At 40.0% G+C, this 8,005-nt stretch overlaps 1 pseudogene across 1 annotated transcript; it reads left to right on the plus strand.

Annotated features, from left to right (window-relative positions):
• The first annotated feature begins 6,729 nt into the window (after positions 1-6,729).
• On the plus strand, positions 6,730-7,637 carry LOC108316263 (annotated as a pseudogene). Its single transcript, XR_001830264.2, has 2 exons — positions 6,730-6,820; positions 6,975-7,637. The product of XR_001830264.2 is annotated as a periphilin-1-like (transcript).
• The last annotated feature ends 368 nt before the right edge of the window (positions 7,638-8,005 follow it).

Consider the following 8,005-nt stretch of genomic DNA (forward strand, 5'->3'; position numbering starts at 1 on the left):
GGCATTATGTTATCTGACTTCAAACTGTACTCCAGGGCTACAGTAATCAAAACATCATGGAACCAGTACAAAAACAGGCATATAGATTAATGGAATGTAATAAAGAGTCCCAAAATAAGGCCATGCCCCTACAACCCTCTGATCTTTGACAAAGCTGACAAAAATAAGCAATGGGGGGAAACTCCCTATTCAACAAATTGTGCTGGGATAACTAGCCAGTCACTTGCAGAAGACTGAAGCTGGACGCCTTTCTTACACCATATATTTACAAACATCAACCTTAATTGAATTAAAGACTTAAATGTAAAACCCAAAACTATAAAAATCCTGGAAGACAACCTAGGCAATACCATCCTGAACATAGGAATGGGTAAAAATTTCATGAAAAAAATGCCAAACGTAATCGCAACAAAAGTAAAAATTGACAAGTATGATTTAACTAAAATTGAGAGCCTTTGCACAGCAAAGGAAAGTATCAAGAATAAGCAGACAACCTACAAAATGGGAGAAAATATTTGCAAGCTATGTATCTGACAAAGGTCTAATATCCAGCATCCATAAGGAACTCGAACAAATTCATAAGAGAAAAGCATGCAACCACAATAAAAAGTGAAAAAAAAAGACATGAACAGACACTTTTCAAAGAAGACATACATATGGCCAACAATTATATTTCAAAAAGCTCAATATCACTGATTACTAGAGAAATACAAATCAAAACCACAGTAAGATACCTTTTCACACCAGTCAGAATAGCTATTCTGTTTTCATTGTGTATTCAGAATGGCTATTCTGTTTGTCTGGGACAGTCTTTATTTCTCCTTCACGTTTGAAGGATATTTTTACTGAATATACTACTCTAGGATAAAACTTTTTTGTTTGTTTGTTTCCTTCAGCACCTTAATTATGTTATGTCACTCTCTTCTGACTTGAAAGGTATCCACTGAGAAGGCTACTGCCAGAAGTATTGGAGCTCCATTGCATGCTATTTACTTCTTTTCTCTTGCTGCTTTAGTGGTCTGTCCTTTGTCTTGATCTTTGGTGACCTGATTATCAAATGTCTTGAGGTAATCTACATTGGGTTAAGTCTGCTTGGTCTTCTATAACCTTTACTTAAACATTGCTATCTTTCTCTGGATTTGGGAAGTTTTCTGTTATGATCCCTTTAAATAGACTTTCTAGCCATATTGCTTTCTCTACTTATTCAATGTCAAATAACTCCTAGATTTCTTCTTTTGGGGCTATTTCTTAGATCTCGTATGTATGCTTCATTCTTTATTATTTTTTTTTCTTTCATCTCCTCTGACTGTATTTTTTAATAGGCTATCTTCAAGTTCAATAATTCTTTCTTCTGCCTGATCAATTCTGCTGTTTAGAAACTCTGATGTATTCTTCAGTATGCCAATTGCATTCTTCAGCCCCAAATGTTCTTCCTGATTCTTTTTAACTATTTCAATCTCTTGGTTAAATTTATCTGATAGAATCCTAATTTCTTCTCTGTGTAATCCTGTATTTCATTGGGCTTCCTCAGTTATTTTGAATTATCTGAAAGGTCACATATCTCTTGTCTCTTCAGGATTGGTAACTGGTACATTATTTAGTTTTTTGGTGAGGTCATGCTTTCCTGGATTGTCTTTATGATTCTGGATGTTTGTCAGCATCTGGTCATTGAAGAGGTAGGTGGTTATTATTGTCATTGCAGTCTGGGTTTGTTTGTACCCATCCTTTTGGGGAAGGCTTTCCAGGCATTCAAAGGGACTTGGCTGTTATAATCTGTCTCTTGTCACTGCAGCTATATCTGCATTAGAGCACACCACCATTCTGGTAATATTTTAGCTGTTATAGACTCACAGAGGTGCCGCCTTGGTGGTCTTGGGTAAGATCTAAGAGAATTCTCAAGATTATCAGACAGAGACTGTTGTTTTCTTTTCTTACTTTCCCTAAACAACGTCTCTGTTCTGAGCTGCCTGGAGTTGGGAGAGTGGTGACACAAGCAAAAGCCCTACAGTGGCCATTGCTTGGTTACTGCTTATGTTAACTCAAGGCTCAAGGGCTCCACATTCAGCAGGTAACAAATCTACACAGGCTGGTTTCTTTCCCTTCAGGGTGGTGAGTTCCCCCTATCCCTGTGCGCGCCCAGAGATGCCATCCAGGAGCCAGGGCCTGGCATTGGAAACATTAGGAATCTTTTTGGTGCCTTATTATACTGTAGCTGAATTGATACTCAAGCAGCAACATGAAGTCCTTCTCACTCTTCCATTTTCTCAAGCAGAGGTCTCTTCTCATACTGATCATCACCCCTGGTTCTTAACAAGTACTGCCTGGCTACCACCAATGTTCCCTCAGGCCCTAGATATCTGTCCGCTTGTGGTGAATACTACCAGGCCTTGGTCACCTCCTTCAGTGAAATGGGCTCCCCACTGGCCCAGGGCAGGTTCAGAAATGCCATCCAGAAGCCAAGTCCTGGAATCAGGGACCCCAAGAGCTCATTTTGTGTTCTACCCCACTGTGGATGAGCCAGTACCAAGGCTGCAATACAAACTCCTTTTTCTCTTCCCTCATTTTTCCTCAAGTAGAAGGAGCCTCTTCCCTTAGCTACCACAGTCAGAAATATGCTGAGTCACACCTGAAACCAGCATAGCTCTGAATGTTACTTAAGGCCCACAGTGAGTACTGCCTGGCTATCCCTGCTGATTATTCAGTATCTGAGGGTTCGTTATCAGCAGGTGATGAATGCTGCCAGGACTAGATTTTTAGATCCCTCTCTTCCAGCCAGTGTGTTCCATTCTGGCTCGGTGTGTGTTTAGAGATGTCCAGGAGCTAGAGCCTAGAATGGGGACCTCAGTATTCTTCTGGTGCCCTGTTCTACTGTGGCTGACCTGGCAGCAAGTTGCAAGACAAAGTCCTCTTTACTATCCCCTTTCCTCTCTTCAAACAGAAAGAGGGAGCCTCCCCCTGAGTTCACTGCCTGAGTTTGGGGGAGGGGGTGATGCTGCTGTAAGCACTCCCTTGGCTATCCCAGCTGGTGTCTCACTGGGTTGCATGCACACCATGTCCACCAGTTCTGAGGCCAGCACAGCACCAGGACTTACCTTGAAATTGCAGTTTTGTGGCCTAGACTGCCCTTCAAGTTTATTTAGAACCCTAGAGTACTGTAGCTCACAGTGGCAAGGCTTGCTGGAACTCAGGTTCTAACTACTGGGATAGACAATTCATCTCTGGCTAGAGCTGGTCTAAGTGGTCCCTTCATGTTTAACATCTGAGTTTTGCTCCATGCTGCTTTCTCTGTGATAGGGCAGCACTAAGTTCCAGTGCAAAGTCCCACAGTCACTGTGCTGTCCCTCCCCCGAAAGCACAGATTCTTTCTCTGCACTACATGGCCTCTGCTGGAGAATGCAGGAGGGGTGTTGTAGGTGATTCAAGACTGTCTTTCCTACACTCCTCATTGCCTCTGTCTTTAATGTGATGTTAAATTCGGGTACTATGGTTACTCACCTGATTTTTGGTTGTTTTGAAGGTGCTTTTTTTGTGTGTAGATAGTTGTTCAATTTGATGTTCCTGTTGCAGGGGACAATTGATATAGGCTTCTACTGAGCCACCTTGCTCCGTCTCTCTAATAAATATTTTTAACATTATTTCTTTCTTAGAACCTGTAACACTTGGTTCTTCTCTTACTTTCACATTTCTGACATGTCTTCTTCTGTGTTCCTTCTTTTTCCACTAGCCCGTGAAGCAATGATTTTCCAGAATTTAATTCCCAGCCAAACACCCTCCTGCCTCTGGCCTGCCCTTCAAATCTGTGCTTTATTCCTGTCAATAGTGCTGTCATCCACCCAACTGAACATCAACTTTAGCATCATTTTAGATGACCTTCTTCCTCTGTTTTCCCTTTATCCAAATGATCCTCCAGTTCAGCTTCTCAAATATGTCTTAAGCACATCCCAACTTTTCCATTTCTATTGACCGTGTCTTATTTGACAACCTGATCAGCTCTCATATGACCAATCAGAAAAGCCTTCTATTCTTAAGTCTTACCTTCCTCCAGCTAGTTTTCTGACCCATCCTCCATAATGGAGATAGCATCATCTGTCTATAATATAAATCTGATTATATCAATTCCATTTTAAAAAATGCCTTTCAGGGCTTCCAATGTCAACATGATAAAGTCTCAAATTATTAGTATATCACCCAGACCTTTTTGTGACCTTACCCTTTGCCCTACACTTCACTCCCCAATTATACACATGGCCTCAGTTGTAGTTTGCTTAGTGGAACATGCTCTCTTAAGCCTTCCTAACTCTTCAAATGCTATTTCTGCTGCCAAAAATGTTATAACTTTTCTCATAAGCCTGGTGAAAATACTGTCTTCTTCAACAACGTATTTGTTTTATCTCTCCTAGGACAACTTACAAAGAAGTTTTGTATTTTATCCTCTTGAACACATTTCTATTTTATACTCATTATATAGTATTATATTCTTTAGCTGCTTACTTCTGACATCACAATAATAGTACTAATGTTAATAATAATTATAATATCCAGAATTTATTGGGATGTATGTGCTATGTGCCTGGTGTCACTATGAATGCCTTATATTTAGTAACTCACTTAATCCTCACATAAGCCTTAAGATAATATTTATTATTACCTCGATTTTACAGATGATATCATTGAGAAATAGAATGTCTAACATCCAACAAGTGGTAAAAAGAAGATTCAAACTGAGGTATATTGGTAATAAAATGTATACACTATTTCATGTTGTTTCCATAGGGTTTTGAAGACTGTGAGCTCTGGAATGGCAGGGTCCATGTCCTACTCATTTTTGAAACAGTGCCTAGAATATTGTCTGCCATATAGATGGTGCTCTATTAATCTATGTTTACTCAAAGGCCATGCCCAAGGGGAATCACACTAAATTCCAAATGTATTTTTCCAGTGAAAATGATTTATATATATCTCCAATGAAATAAAAGAAAATATGTTTTATATAAATAAATGTAAGCACCTGTAGAAATATTTTTTAAATAATTTACAGTTGCAGGAGACAAATATATATATATATATATATATATATATATATATATATATATATTTTTGGCAACTTTTTCTAGTTGCCATCCGTCTTGTGGTACACTTTCACTGTGTTGATGTATCGTGGCTAATATCTAATATATATATATATGTAGATATCTAATATATATATATATGTAGATATTAGCCACGATACATCAACACAGTGAAAGTGTACCACAAGACGGATGGCAACTAGAAAAAGTCATGAGATTATTGATCAGATAGGCACTGAAACAGAAATTCTGTTACTCCATTGGCCTTCAAGGACATGAAATAGGAGTTTGTGCCATGAAGCATTTCTGCAAATACACTATGAAATATGGTGTTCCCCTAAGTAGCAAGATGCTTCAATCTAGAATCATGGTCTTAAATCACTACTGGGTCTTTCCTCTCCTCTTTTTTTTTTCATCCCATAAAGCATAAAAATTTCAAAAATGAGAAACTGCTTCAATGGACACAATATGAACATGGTGTTGCTCCTTACAGGAAGGAAAAAATAATGCTAAAGAAAATAATGTTATGCCTTCAAAGACCAGCCAGTAAGAATTAAAGCAACTGTCAGCCCTGGAAATCCTTTCTTTGAAAAATAAAGTGGTATAAATTCTGTTACGCCTGTAAAAATGATACAAGAGAAGAACGTATCAATTGTGTAAATTGCAACTTATAAAATTTCAAGTCATTCTAGGGAAGCCAGTGTGGAGTGAACAACCTCACAGCACTGGTTTCTGAGAACTGCAGCAAAAAGTTTGCAGTCAGCCTTGGTTTAAAAAAATGTATCTATATATACATAGAAAGATTGATAAGCTTGCATGCATACACTTTTCCTCTCTCATACACACACATTTATAAACACATATAGTGTACAAATAAAGGCAGCATATGATAGTGAAAAAGGACATATGGATTCTCGTCTGCTTCTACCATTTGCTAAATTATATGGTAAGTTATTTTCTCCTTCTGTTTCAGCTTTTTTCATTTTTAACATGAAAGAATTTTCCTTACAGAACTATAGTGAGAATTAGCGATGTTTTTAAAAGATTTATCCTCTTACTTACATATCTTACACTTCAACCATCAGTGTGTCATTATTAATGAAGAATATTAGGCTGGGTATGGTGGCTCACATCTGTAACCAGCACTTTGGAAGGCTGAGGCAGGCAGATTACTTGAGCCCAGGAGTTCAAGACCAGCTGGGACAAGATGGCAAAACCCCGTCTCTACAAAAGAATACAAATTAGCTGGGTGTAGTGGTGTGCACCTGTGGTCCCAGCTACTCAATAGGCTGATGCAGGAGGATTTCCTGAGCCTAGGAGGTTGAGGATGTAGTATGTCACGACTGTGCCACTGCACTTCAGTCTAGGTGACAGAGCAAGACCCTATCTCAGTTTAAATAATTAAAATGAATTAAAAATCAATTTTAGCCACTCCATCCTGGGGCTCCTGCAGCATGCTCCCCTTCCTGGCATCCAGTTTCTTCAGTGCACATGACCTCCCCAGAGTCAAGCACTGGCCCCTTCTTGGGCACCAGGTTCCACAGTGCACTGTGGCGGGCAGCTTCACCTTCCTTGTGTGCCTTTGATGCAGAATTCCTCATGTCAGATGCCTCTGGTGAACAGCTTTCCCTTTCCTAGGCACCCTGGTGTGAGGAATTCCATGGCTTACAGAAGAGATGAAATGTGTTCTGAGGGATGATATGAATATGAAAGACTTCCAAGAGAACGAGCATCTCCTTGAAGTCATCCCAGCGATGGCTACAATAGACTAGTTAATACTACCACCACTGCTAGACAGGTCGGATGAAGAAAGCTACAATAGATATTACAGAGATGTTGATTACCGAGACTATGACGAGGGCTGCAGTTTTTCCCATGATTGAATAAGTGGTCCACCTCATAGAGGAGATGAATCTGGTTATAGATGGACAAGAGATGATCATTCTGCAAGCAGGCAACCTGAATACAGGGACATGAGGGATGGCTGTAGAAGAAAAAGTTTCTACTCTTCCCATTATGTGAGAGAGTATTCTCCTCATAAAAGGGACAATGGTTTTTTCAGAGAATCACCTGGTGACCGAAAGGATTCTCCACACAGCAGATCTGGCTCCAGTGTCAGTAGCAGAAGCTACTCTCCAGAAAGGAGCAAACCATACTTTCCATCAGTCTCAACATAGAAACAAAGTGAGGCCTATCCAGTCTTTGAAAACATCAAGAGACACTTCACCCTCGAGTGCTTCAGCAGCTTCTTCATCAAAGGTGTTAGACAGACCCAGCAGGCTAACTGAAAAGGAACTTGCTGAGGCTGCAAGCAAGTGGGCTGCTGAAAAGCTAGAGAAATCAGATGAAAGTACCTTGCCTGAAATTTCTGAGTGTGAGGCAGGATCCACAGCACCATTATTTACTGACCAGTCAGAGGAACCTGAGTCAAACACAGCAGATGGCATAGAATTATTTGAAGATAGTCAGCTAAACAGTCTCTCTAAAGCAATAGCATCAAAAACCAAAGAGATTGAACAGGTTTACCAATAAGACTGAAACTTTCGGGATGGTGGTGAAAATGCTGATTGAAAAAGACCCTTCATTAGAGAAGTCTATTCAGCATGCATTGAGACAGAAATTACATGAAATAGACACAGGGTTTCACCATATTGGCCAGGCTGGTCTCTAACTCCTGGCCTCAAGTGATCCACCTGCCTTAGCCTCCCAAAGTGCTGAGATTACAGGCGTGAGCCACTGTGCCCGGCCAACACATAATACCATGTGAAAGCACTGTTTACAATAGCAAAGACCTGGAACCAACCCAAATGCCCATCGACAATAGACTGGATAGGGAAAATGTGGCACATATACACCATGGAATATTATGCAGCCATCAAAAACGATGAGTTTGGATCCTGAGCCTGGAAACCATCATTCTCAGCAAACTGACAGAA

Source organism: Cebus imitator, unplaced genomic scaffold (assembly GCF_001604975.1).
Source record: "Cebus imitator isolate Cc_AM_T3 unplaced genomic scaffold, Cebus_imitator-1.0 Scaffold186, whole genome shotgun sequence".
NCBI classification, from domain to species: domain Eukaryota; kingdom Metazoa; phylum Chordata; class Mammalia; order Primates; family Cebidae; genus Cebus; species Cebus imitator.